This window comes from Procambarus clarkii, chromosome 40 (genome assembly GCF_040958095.1).
Source record: "Procambarus clarkii isolate CNS0578487 chromosome 40, FALCON_Pclarkii_2.0, whole genome shotgun sequence".
Taxonomy (NCBI): domain Eukaryota; kingdom Metazoa; phylum Arthropoda; class Malacostraca; order Decapoda; family Cambaridae; genus Procambarus; species Procambarus clarkii.
In genome coordinates, this window is record NC_091189.1 from 30,053,734 (window position 1) to 30,067,717 (window position 13,984).

Below are 13,984 nucleotides of genomic sequence, written 5' to 3' on the forward strand. Positions count from 1 at the left end.
GGGGCGTATACTCATGACACACTCCTTGGGGGCCCTGGCAAGACCAGCAACATGTCTTGTTGGGTGTCCTATCCTCTAATTGTGGCCCCATGGTGGGTGTGGGGGCACATTCGTGAATGAAAGTCTTTCCTCTCGTATTTGTTACATACTGTTCCTCTTGTACCATCTCGGGCTTGTGGGGTGGGCAACCAAGCCCCCGCGTCAGACTATGTTGGAAGACCGGGCTCTGTAGCCCCCACTGCACTGGGCCCCGACCTTGCTCCTCCTTTGACCCTCCTGACTACTCCCCTCGGCTCTCCTCCCTCCTCCCTCTTCTGTGGTTGGGTCGAGCCCCAAGCCCCCAGTGGTGACCAACTTGTCCCCTGGCACAACTTAGTCTCTCATTGACTACTGCACCATTTAACCCCTCTCTCTCTCTCTCTCTTGGGGGGGGGGGGTTCTCAATGCCGTCTACTCCACGGCCGCACTCGCATGATCCTTTTCCATACTAATGTGTACCAAGCCTTGTTTGGTCCCACTTCGTGGGCCAAATACTTTGATCTCCTCCCTCTGGATTCAACACATCCTGATGATTTCTCCCTCCATAGCCACCTTGCTGATTCAGTATATGCCTCTGTTACTTTCAATCCCACCCGTCTTGGAACACGTGTTGTTGCTGATGCTCTTCAGGATGCAGTCACCCACTTGGCCGCCTTATCCTGCCTTGGCGAGATCCCTGTTTGGGTCTCAAAGAACATGCGGTTGAATGTCAGTGTTGGCACTGTTCTCCTCCCATCCCATGTTGCAACTGGTGTTAGGAATCTACAGGACTGCCACGAAGATATTCGGCATATCCTCGAAGCCCAGGGCCATTCTGTCCTCCAGGTACACGTTTACTCGTCCCCCTCGGGGTCATCGCCGTCTGTCCCTTCGGGTTGTGAAGATTACCTTTGATGGTAGGACCCTTCTGCCCTCTGTCATTCTTGCTGGTGCCAGGTGCTCTGTCCAGGAGTATATTCCTTCTCCTCGGCTTTGTAACAAGTGCTGGAGGTTTGGGCATGGTGCCCTCCAATGCTCCAGTACTGTCTGTCCCCATGTGTGGGGACGAAGGTCACTCTAAGTCGGAGTTTACTTCTACCCAGGCTCGCTGCCTCAATTGCGGTGAGGCTCACCCTACCTTCTCCCGTCCGTGTGTACATTATAAACTTAAGGCAGCCGTTGTCACCTTGAAGCACTGGGAATGTTTGTCTTTGCCCGAGGCAAGGCGCCATGTTCGTCGTCTTTTCCCTTTTCGCTGGCGTCTCTTATTCTCGTGTGTTGCGCTCTTCCTCTCCTCATTCTTCCCACCTTCCTCAGTCTCTCAACCGTTTCCAGGTCTTGGACCCAGACACGCCCACTGCCGCCGCCTCTGTTCCTTTACAGTCTATCCCGAAGGGTCCCCCTCCTGGTTCTCTGTTTGGGGTTCCCCTTCTTTCTGCCCGGTCTGTCATGTCCCCTGTGTCTTCGTTCTCGTCTCCCTCTGATCCTCCTTCCCATCCTTCTCCTCCGCCTCTTAGCTCTCCACGCCGCCTGTCTGTGTGTGCTGATGTCCATCATTCTCCCAGCGGTCAACGTGATGTTCGCTCTCGTTCTTCTTTTATTGAGACACTCGAGTCTGTTGGCCAGTACGTTGTTGCTGGGACGTCTCTCTTTGAGTCGGAAGCGAAAGCATCGCTGCTCTCCTTCCTCCTCCCCAGCAGATAAGAAGGGTTCGTTTTCTTCCTCGCTACAAACCTCTGACTCTCACTCGGTCCTCTCCCATTTCGGTGGTCACGCCCTGTTCCTGCTCTGGAGGTTTCTTTGGCCCCTGCTTCCCTCGCGGTTGCTGCCCTTGCTGAGGTGCGCTCCCTCGGTTTCTGCCTCCCCTCCTCCTGCTGCTTGATCTTGGGTTATCCCCCCCTCCCTGCTCCTCCTCCTCCCCCTCTCCCTCCTCCAGACCCTGCTCGTCCACCTCTGGTCAGTTCTCCCACTCCCTTCCCTCCATCCTTACTCAGTTTACCCATGCCCCCTAACCCTGACTTAGCTGATGCTGATCCTGTGCTTCTTTAACATGCTGTGTTCCCTTTTCACCTTTGTTTCGTCATTGTTCTCTGTTGCTGTCCTTTCTCTTAATGTCCATGTCTATTCTCCAATGGAATATTCTCAGATATTACGCCAATTTCCATGAACTCCAACTTCTGATTTCACAGTTTTCGCCCCTTTGTGTCTGTCTCCAAGGAGCCGATGCTTGGTGCTCGTCCTGGATGCTTCCCTGGCTATTCCTTTCTCTCTCTCTCTCTCTCTCCCCCCCCCCCCCACCCCCTAAGCTTTTGCTGGGGCCCTTTCATCTTCTGCTCTCTTGATTGGTTCTGATGTTCCCTTTGTCCCCCTACTTTTTCCGTTGCCTCTCCAATGTTCTGCTGCATGTGTTTTTGTGTGTAAATGATACACGGTTTGTTCCATTTATCTCCCCCCAAATGTTCCGCTTTCTCTTCCCGATCTTAAACACCTACTGGACTCTGTACCAGACCTTGTGATCCTGCTGGGTGATTTAAATTGTCGGCATACCCTCTGGGGTGATGTTCTGACAAACACCCGGGGTCGCCTTCTCGAACCGTTCATCATCCCTTCTTCCCAGTCTCTTCTGACCTCTGGTGAGTCCACTCATTTGGACTCTCGGACTCCCACCCTTTCCTGTCTTGATCTTTCTCTACTAGTCGTCTCTCTACTTGGATTTCACGTGGCGGGTTCTTGATGACCTCCATGGCGGTGACCATTTCCCCATCCTTGTTACCTTTTTTATCTTTCACCCTACCCTCTCCTTCCCTAGGTGGCAGTTTGCCAAGGCAAACTGGAACCTATTTACCCTCCGTGCTTCTCTCTCTGACCTCTACTCACGCCCTCCTCCTCCTTTCATGACACCATCTTCGACGCTGCCCTCCGCTCTATTCCTCGCTCTTCCTCTCGGGACCACGGAAGTGTGTTCCCTGGAGGAATGTGGACTGTGCTCGGGTTGTCCACTGTAAGCATGCAGCAAGGAAGAGACACCACCTCCGGCAAATGGCCGATTCTGTTCTTTTGCTTTTGAAGTAAAGTGCACTCACCTTCCGAAACAGTTAAGCTAACCTAAAGTAGGTACAGCTAAGCGTGAGTGTTGGAAGTCTTATGTTTCCACCATTACGTCTGAAACTCCTCTGCCGCAAACTCTTTGAACGTATGGTTAACATTCATCTGATGTGGATCTTGGAGCGCTATCACCACCTCTCCCCTCCTCAATTTGGTTTTCGCAAGTGCCGCAGCACAACAGATGTCCTGGTGAACTTGGAGGTCTATATTCGTGCTGCTTTTGCTGCGAAGATCTCCGTTGTTGCCGTCCTTTTTGACCTGGAAAAGGCTTACAACACCACCTGGAGATATCATTTTCTGTCCAACTTCATTCTTTTGGCCTTTGTGGTCATCTCCCTCTTCTTCTCCAAAGCTTTCTCTCTCGTCGTTCCTTTCGAGTGAGACTTCATGCCACACACTCTCTCTCTGCCTCTTTTCAGCAATACGAGGGTGTGCCCCAAAGTAGTGTTCTGAGCACTACTTATTCTGGTTGCCCTCAATGGTCTTCTTTCCTCTTTATCTTCTGGCATCTTCTCCTCTCTCCTTCGACGATCTTGCCCTTTGCTGTCAGGGTGATGATTCACCTCTCCTTCAATGGCGGCTTCAACTTGCTATTGATGCCGTGTCGTCTTAGGCCACCAATCATGGCTTCAGGTTCTCTACGTCTAAGACTTGTGCTATGATTTACTCGGATGCATGTCGTTCTTCGTCCCTCTTTGTTGCTTTGTGGTCATCCCCTTGAGTACAAGGATTCTGCTAAGCTTTTGGGGTTAATCTTTAACACTTGTTTGTCTTGGTCGCCCCATATCTCTTACCTCTGAGTTAAGTGCTTTAAGGCCCTTATCCTCCTTAAGGTTTTGTCCCATACTTCTTGGGGAGCAGATAGGCGAACTATCCTCGCTTTACATTCCTCTCTCGTCCTGTCTAAACTCGATTATGGTTGCCCTGCTTACTCGTCTGCTTCTCCTTCTACTCTTCGCCGTCTTGATGCTTTGCACCATACTGGGTTGCGCCTCAGCTCTGGTGAGTTTCGTTCGACTCCCGCCCTCAGGTTGTATGTTGACACTGGCTTCCTCTCTCTCCAGGACCGCCGTGATCGCTACTGTCTTCGCTATCTTGCGCGGTCCTTACAACATTCTTCTTCTCGCCTCTGTCGTGCTTTAACTTTTACTCATTCTGTAGTTCCTGTCCCTCTTCACCACCTTCCTCTTTCTGTCTGGTTATCTTGCTTACAGGATTCTTTCAGTTCGTGTTTCTAATTTCTCCTCATAGTGTTCCTTCCTTGCCTCCATGGAGAGTCATCCTTCCGAAGTTTTGTATATCCTTGACCTGCATCACTAAAGCTTTTACCCCTCCTACGGTTCTGAAATGCCTTTTCCCTGAGCACTGTTCTTCCCACTCCGGCTCCGTCTCCATTCTCATCGATGGGTCCAAGTCTGCGAACGGTGTAGGCAACTCTGTTGTTTTCCTGACTGCACTTGTCACCCACCCCCGGAGACTAGCATCTTCACAGCAGAACTTTATGCTATTCTCTATGCTCTTCGTCTGCTGCTTTCTCGTTGTCAATCTTCCTTTGTGGTTGTCGTTGACTCTCGTATTGCCCTCATGGCTCTCGGGTCCTTTAATCTGGTCCATCCAATGGTCATCGAGATTCAACATTGGCTGTTTCTTATTTCCAGTAAATTTAACTCGGTTGCGTTTAGCTGGGTTCCCAGTCATGTTGGTGTCTCTTTAAATGAGTGTGCGGATGCTGCCGCTGAGGACGCTATCCGCACTTGTCCCATCTCCCATAAAGGTATTCCTTATTCCGACTTTTACCCAGTTATTCATGCCTCGATCCTTGCCCGCTGGCAGAGTTGTTGGTCTTCTGTTATTGGTAACAAACTGCGTACTCTTAAGAGTCGTGTGTCCCAGTGGCCTTCCTCCTGCCACCGTACCCGGCAGTGGGAAACGACTCTGGCTAGGTTACGTATTGGCCATACCCGTTTAACTCGCAGTCACTTAATGGAGCACCGCCCTGCTCCTTATTGTCCAAATTGCATTGTCCATCTTACGGTCGTGCATATCCTTGTTGAATGTCCCGACTTCCAGGACGAGCATGTGTCTTGTTTTCCGACCGTCCCCCGTGGTCACTTGTCCCTCGATAGAATTCTTGGCGACTCGGATACTTTTGATATCGTTCGCCTTATGCGTTTTTGTTCTCGTATTGGCATCCTTGGTGATATTTAGCGCCCTCTGATTATCCCGCACATTTGATGGTGCTATATAGCCTTCCCGGTTTGGTGCCTTCTATTGATAATTACTTACATACACAAAAATGTAACCTGAAAACACTTAACAGAGTTTCACTTATTCTAACGCTAAACAGCTTGTCATATATACTCGCATTTGGGTGAGGTGATATGTTGCAACAGCTTTGGATGAGGTGAACACACTTTTGACCAACACGAGGCAGAACACGGAACAGTGGGTATTAATTGGATAAATGAAAGGGAAGAATGGAAGTAACTGCAAAGGGCCTATTGGCCTATACTTCCTCTTGATGCTTCTATATTGGTACGGAGTCTTGAAGTGGGTAGAATATAGTTGTGCATTAATTGGCTGTTGATTGCTGGTGTTGACTTTTTGATGTGTAGTGCCTCGCTGATGTCGAGCCGCCTGCTATCGCTGTATCTATCGATGATTTCTGTGTTTGTTAAGGATTCTCTGGTGATGGTCTGGTTGTGGGAAGAGATTATATGTTCCTTAATGGAGCCATGTTGCACAAGCAACCGGGCTCCAGGCTATGGCGTGTTTCAAGTCCATGTCAACTAAGACCCTCTGCTTGTTTTTTTTTTTTTCTTTCTACCACAGACGTGGCCAGACATTTACAATGCTAACCAGCATATATACATTTTCTTCTGTCCTCCATGGACAGGGTTAGAGATGTGTTAAACATATAGTTCAAGGGTTTATTGAACAATCAACCACAGAAGGTAATTCGGTGCTTTTAAAATGCTAAGCTAACCTACATACGTAAATACATAGATACACAGATTTACGTATGCCCTACATAAAGTGTTAGATGTGTCTTTTACATAGTATCATTAATGTATATTCACAAAGGTGAAATGTAATTCTGATCAGCTTCCATATATACTTTATACCCATACATATACATACACACACACACACACACACATATACATACATATATATACACACACACACACATGCATTCACATACATTTGTCTCATTTACTCTGACAGGGTGAGGTAGCTGATAAAGAAACTAGTGTGCAATTAAGCACTTAATCACTGAAGGTGATTCGGTGCCTTTAAAATGCTAAGCTAACCCTACATACGTAAATACATAGATACGCAGATTTACGTATGCCCTACATAAAGTGTTCGATGTGTCTTTTACAGTGTCATTAATGTGCATTTACAAAGGTGAAATGTAATTCTGATCAGCTTCCATATATACTTTATACATATACACACACACATATACGTACTTATACATATTTGCATACACACATGCATTCACATGTATACATACATATATACATTCATATGTACATACATGCATTCACACACACGCAGGACTCGTAAATCTGTGGTGCGGGTTCGATTTCCGCACGAGGCAGAAACAAATGGGCAAAGTTTGTCACCCTGAATGCCCCTGTTACCTAGCAGTAAATAGGTACCTGGGAGTTAGTCAATTGTCACGGGCTGCTTTTTGGTGGGTGGGTGGGTGGGTGGGTGTGTGTGTGTGTGTGTGTGTGTGTGTGTGTGTGTGTGTGTGTGTGTGTGTGTATATATATATACTCACCTAGTTGTACTCACCTAGTTGTGTTTGCGGGGGTTGAGCTCTGGCTCTTTGGTCCCGCCTCTCAACCGTCAATCAACAGGTGTACAGATTCCTGAGCCTATTGGGCTCTATCATATCTACACTTGAAACTGTGTATGGAGTCAGCCTCCACCACATCACTTCCTAAGCGTGTGTGTGGTGTGGTGTGGTGTGGAAAAAAAAATGGTTAGTAGACAGTTGAGAGGCGGGCCGAAAGAGCAAAGCTCAACCCCCGCAAACACAACTAGGTGAATACATTTCTCTCTCTTACTCTGACAGGGTGAGATAGCTGATAGAGAAACTAGTGTGCAATTAAGCACTTAATCACTGAGGGTGATTAAGGTGCTTTTACAAGCTCAGGTTATATAGTTACATCACATACATTGTATAATTGATACATTACATGGTTAATCTTGGGTACAAGTCCAATATATAAAGTGTTCCAGTACTCATATAGTAGTTACAGAGTTCGCCCAGGAGGGCGAAAGTCAGTCAGTATGGGACATTCTACAATATAATGTTCAAGAGAGTGCATGTTTTCTCTTTCACAAAGTTGACACATTGTGTACTCGACATTTGGGTTTTGAGAAAGCTGCCATATACGTCTATATCCCAGGCGTATTCTGGCCACTATAACATCACATTGCCGGGTTCTTGTTCTATTAGTCCCATATGTGAATGTCTCCTCACGATATCTCTCATAATATTTAATGCTACAACTTTCCGGTCTTTGGGAATTTGTTAGGTTTGCGAGATCTTCATTGGTAACTATGTAGAAGTTCACAAACAGGACACCTAGGGGAGAATCCATGGCGACCCCATCTACTTGCTTATACATGTGCCCATTGGGACTCGAGAAGGGTGCCTCTTTAGTACAGGCTTGGAGAAACTTTCTCAGTATGCTCTCTGGTATGTCAAGAGAGGTACAAGCGGGATCACGATACACTGTCCGTCATCATCCTGATTGTTTCGTCCACAGGCACATTGGTAAACAGCAACTCCACATCCAAAGAGGCTCTTATCCCTGTGGCTCGTGCTCCCCGCAGTAAGTCAACGAATTCGTTTGGAGACTTCAGGCTAAAAGCACATGGCACATAAGGAGCCACAGCAGGTAGACGAGTCACTTAGCCAGTTTGTAGGTGGGTGTGGGTATCTGGTTGATGATTGGCCGAAGTGGGTTTCCAGGCTTGTGGGTCTTGACATTCCCAAATGTGTAACCAGGTTTGTATTCCTCGATAACTATTGGTAGGTGGAGTCCGGATTTCTTGGCGTTCAGAGTTTCGATCAATCTGTTTATCTTTGTTTTCAATTCGGCTGTAGTGTCCTTCATTACCCTTTGGAATTTTATTTAGTCGGAAAGAATGAGATTCATTTTTGCTAGATATTCGTCTTTAAGAATAACGTATATTGGCGACATGTCACCTCTCTTGACGACTATATCCTTATTCTGACGAAGGCTCTTAGCTTCCGCTTTGAGCTCGGGGGACAGTATGGTGCTTTTGTAGTTACCTCGATTCTTTCCTCCTTCTGCAATAAGTTCTGCTTGTAAGGTGTCTTTAGTGGTAACCTTCTTTTGCGTCTCGAGATCGAATATATCGTTTAATAGGACCTCCAACTCCACTTTCCGGGCCATCTCACTTGGTCTGGACATAACGTGACAGTTTATTCCCAGAATTAAGAAGAGTGATTTGGTCCTCAGAGAAGTTGATTCCAGCAAGGTTTAAGAAGTCATCTCTGGGTCGAGGAATCGTAATAGGTCTTCCAACTAATGTCAGTTTCATGATCATCCTGGTTTCGGTTCTGTGGCGATGTCGATCTGCAAGAATGTCGAGGTGTTGGTCGATTTGAGTACTGAGGTCTTCGTCGATGTTGGTGCGTCTCCATTGGTCTGCAAGAAGAATATAATGAATTTCTTGAGCTTGACCCAACCATCGCATTATATATAATGTTTTACATTATATATAATGCAAACAAGCTTGAATGATCGCAAAGCAAATATGCAACTGAAAGCGCTACACCCCAGAAGGATTCGAACCCAGACACCCAGGAGCACTATGCACCTTGGCGTACCTGGCACCCTAACTACTAGACCACACGACTTGCAAAAGAAATCTTGGTAGTCGTGAGACAATGAATAGTAAATAGTATCAATATAATTGCTATTGATAAATATCATATTTCACCTCCCCTATGACAGATAAAGTTCAATTTACTCTCTAGTAAGGAAGAGCAAGACGTTATCCATGTAAGTGGACGAAAGGTATAACAAAAGGAATATATAAACGCAAAATAACACACGAAATAAGGGAATGAGTTGAGGGGGCGTCTGTTATCAGGGGAGAGGAAGTTGAGCTGGGTCTCTACCAGCGACCTCGCTGGAGGAAATTGACTTCAAATTCAGGGTCAAGTTTGCCTGACAGACTCTTGTTGTTACTTGTATCTCGTCATGTGTGTGTGGCGAGGCTTCCTGCCTGAGCTGACGGACCATGTCTCTCTCTGGTCTCCAAAGGCAACCACATCAGGTCTCTTACGACGGCTTGGTTGCCCACCCATTGTGTTGGCTCGGGGTCCGCCCACCTTACGCGGGGGCCAAGAGCTAAAGCTCACATGGAGGGTCGTTACCTGGAGATGCTGTCCGTATACTTGGGTTTTCTCTCCACTCTATTAGAATTACTTGTGGGAAAGGAAGGAGTGTATATAGCGATCACTCTGTTACAACATGGGGATATGGATGAAACCAGATGCTAATATGCCGGATGTGAGAAAGATCTTTGTAAGAGTCGTAAGTAATGGTATGTGGTGAATGTGGTGGATGTGGTGGATGCAGACTATATTGAACATTTTCAATGTATGTGTGATATGTAGATAGGAATAGTTTGTCAGTTGCTAATGGTTCCAGTGACGGGGCTCGGGAGCTTGACCCAACCATCGTGTCTAGGTGAGCACACACGCTCTTCACCCCCCTAACTCGTCGACCCCCCCCCTCCCTCCCTCTGAGTGATGCCTCTTACCTCACCCCAATGCCTCCCTTCCCCCTCACCCCCAATGCCTCCCTTCCCCCTCACCCCCAATGCCTCCCTTCCCCCTCACCCCCAATGCCTCCCTTCCCCCTCACCCCCAATGCCTCCCTTCCCCCTCACCCCCAATGCCTTTCCTCCCCTCACCCCAATGCCTCCCATCCCCTCACCCCCCAATGCCTCCCCCCCCCTCACCCCAACACAACAGTGGGCTCTCCACAACAAATCAATATTCCAGTGTTAGCAGTGTTGTGAATCTTGTTCTGTTTTATTATTTATTTCACCGATTGTCTCCCCACTACGCCGCCACCACCCACCCGGCCGGCCGGCCCTACGCCGCCACCACCCACCCGGCCGGCCGGCCCTACGCCGCCACCACCCACCCGGCCGGCCCTACGCCGCCACCACCCACCCGGCCGGCCGGCCCTACGCCGCCACCACCCACCCGGCCGGCCCTACGCCGCCACCACCCACCCGGCCGGCCCTACGCCGCCACCACCCACCCGGCCGGCCGGCCCTACGCCGCCACCACCCACCCGGCCGGCCGGCCCTACGCCGCCACCACCCACCCGGCCGGCCCTACGCCGCCACCACCCACCCGGCCGGCCCTACGCCGCCACCACCCACCCGGCCGGCCCTACGCCGCCACCACCCACCCGGCCGGCCCTACGCCGCCACCACCCACCCGGCCGGCCGGCCCTACGCCGCCACCACCCACCCGGCCGGCCCTACGCCGCCACCACCCACCCGGCCGGCCCTACGCCGCCACCACCCACCCGGCCGGCCCTACGCCGCCACCACCCACCCGGCCGGCCGGCCCTACGCCGCCACCACCCACCCGGCCGGCCCTACGCCGCCACCACCCACCCGGCCGGCCCTACGCCGCCACCACCCACCCGGCCGGCCCTACGCCGCCACCACCCACCCGGCCGGCCGGCCCTACGCCGCCACCACCCACCCGGCCGGCCGGCCCTACGCCGCCACCACCCACCCGGCCGGCCGGCCCTACGCCGCCACCACCCACCCGGCCGGCCCTACGCCGCCACCACCCACCCGGCCGGCCGGCCCTACGCCGCCACCACCCACCCGGCAGGCCGGCCCTACGCCGCCACCACCCACCCGGCCGGCCCTACGCCGCCACCACCCACCCGGCCGGCCCTACGCCGCCACCACCCACCCGGCCGGCCCTACGCCGCCACCACCCACCCGGCCGGCCCTACGCCGCCACCACCCACCCGGCCGGCCCTACGCCGCCACCACCCACCCGGCCGGCCCTACGCCGCCACCACCCACCCGGCCGGCCCTACGCCGCCACCACCCACCCGGCCGGCCCTACGCCGCCACCACCCACCCGGCCGGCCCTACGCCGCCACCACCCACCCGGCCGGCCCTACGCCGCCACCACCCACCCGGCCGGCCGGCCGGCCCTACGCCGCCACCACCCACCCGGCAGGCCGGCCCTACGCCGCCACCACCCACCCGGCCGGCCGCCCCTACGCCGCCACCACCCACCCGGCCGGCCGGCCCTACGCCGCCACCACCCACCCGGCCGGCCGCCCCTACGCCGCCACCACCCACCTACCCGGCCGGCCCTACGCCGCCACCACCCACCCGGCCGGCCGGCCCTACGCCGCCACCACCCACCCGGCCGGCCGGCCCTACGCCGCCACCACCCACCTACCCGGCCGGCCCTACGCCGCCACCACCCACCCGGCCGGCCGGCCCTACGCCGCCACCACCCACCTACCCGGCCGGCCCTACGCCGCCACCACCCACCTACCTGGCCGGCCCTACGCCGCCACCACCCACCTACCTGGCCGGCCCTACGCCGCCACCACCCACCCGGCCGGCCCTACGCCGCCACCACCCACCCGGCCGGCCCTACGCCGCCACCACCCACCCGGCCGGCCCTACGCCGCCACCACCCACCTACCCGGCCGGCCCTACGCCGCCACCACCCACCTACCCGGCCGGCCCTACGCCGCCACCACCCACCTACCCGGCCGGCCCTACGCCGCCGCCACCACCCACCCACCTACCCGGCCGGCCCTACGCCGCCACCACCCACCTACCTGGCCGGCCCTACGCCGCCTCCACCCACCTACCTGGCCGGCCCTACGCCGCCACCACCCACCTACACGGCCGGCCCTACGCCGCCACCACCCACCTACACGGCCGGCCCTACGCCGCCACCACCCACCTACACGGCCGGCCCTACGCCGCCACCACCCACCTACCCGGCCGGCCCTACGCCGCCACCACCCACCTACCCGGCCGGCCCTACGCCGCCACCACCCACCTACCCGGCCGGCCCTACGCCGCCACCACCCACCTACCCGGCCGGCCCTACGCCGCCACCACCCACCTACCCGGCCGGCCCTACGCCGCCACCACCCACCTACCCGGCCGGCCCTACGCCGCCACCACCCACCTACCCGGCCGGCCCTACGCCGCCACCACCCACCTACCCGGCCGGCCCTACGCCGCCGCCACCACCTACCCGGCCGGCCCTACGCCGCCACCACCCACCTACCCGGCCGGCCCTACGCCGCCTCCACCACCCACCCACCTACCCGGCCGGCCCTACGCCGCCACCACCCACCTACCTGGCCGGCCCTACGCCGCCTCCACCCACCTACCTGGCCGGCCCTACGCCGCCACCACCCACCTACACGGCCGGCCCTACGCCGCCACCACCCACCTACACGGCCGGCCCTACGCCGCCACCACCCACCTACCTGGCCGGCCCTACGCCGCCACCACCCACCTACCCGGCCGGCCCTACGCCGCCACCACCCACCTACCCGGCCGGCCCTACGCCGCCACCACCCACCTACCCGGCCGGCCCTACGCCGCCACCACCCACCTACCCGGCCGGCCCTACGCCGCCACCACCCACCTACCCGGCCGGCCCTACGCCGCCACCACCCACCTACCCGGCCGGCCCTACGCCGCCACCACCCACCTACCCGGCCGGCCCTACGCCGCCACCACCCACCTACCCGGCCGGCCCTACGCCGCCACCACCCACCTACCCGGCCGGCCCTACGCCGCCACCACCCACCTACCCGGCCGGCCCTACGCCGCCACCACCCACCTACCCGGCCGGCCCTACGCCGCCACCACCCACCTACCCGGCCGGCCCTACGCCGCCACCACCCACCTACCCGGCCGGCCCTACGCCGCCACCACCCACCTACCCGGCCGGCCCTACGCCGCCACCACCCACCTACCCGGCCGGCCCTACGCCGCCACCACCCACCTACCCGCCCATAACACCACAGCAACATCAGTCAACCTTGACATGGCTTATCTCATGTTCTCTCCTCCGGTGTTGACGTTCTGAATGATATTCAGGAAGTGTTCAGTGTTCGTTCGTTCCTGTTGCTGGGGACACAGTCTTGTACTTAAGCCTACCGAGGTCCCATCTTGGACCAGCTACTGACCTTTCCCAGGATGCAACCCACAACAGTTGCCTAACTCCCTGGGATCTGGTATTGCTAGTTGAAGAGGCACCAGGTGAAAAAGAACCAATCTGTTGTGTCCCGCACAGGAATCGAACCCGACAATCCCGATTTGCGAATCGTGGACATTGATGAATATTTACTCATTCTCGCCAAGTTGTTCATTTGTCTCCTACAGCGCAGGGGAGGGGCGGGTGAGGGAAGGTGAGGGGCGGGTGAGGGGCGGGTGAGGGAAGGTGAGGGGCGGGTGAGGGAAGGTGAGGGGCGGGTGAGGGGAGGGCGCGAAGCAAGAGCGAGCCAGGCAGGTCCTGTCAGTTCATCCCGGTGACTGGTGGACGGAGGGCGGTGGACGGTTGGTCCCACTGTCACCTGTCAGTTGGATCACCAGCGCGTCGACTGGCGGCCATTAGTGTCCGGACTCGTCCTCTCATGAGACTTGGTCCATGACTGACCCGCAGTGACCCATTATATACACGAGGCAGTGAGGGGGTGAGGCAGTGCCCCGGGGCCTGGCCAGGACTGTGAGGGGTGAGGCAGTGCCCCTCGGGGCCTGGCCAAGACTGTGAGGG

The 13,984-nt window shown here is 55.2% G+C and overlaps 1 protein-coding gene across 2 annotated transcripts in view; it reads left to right on the forward strand.

Annotated features, from left to right (window-relative positions):
- The window catches only part of LOC123757995 (uncharacterized), a 208,387-nt gene that overhangs the window by 131,557 nt on the left and 62,846 nt on the right, over nucleotides 1-13,984 (forward strand). The gene's annotated exons all lie outside the window — the stretch shown is intronic.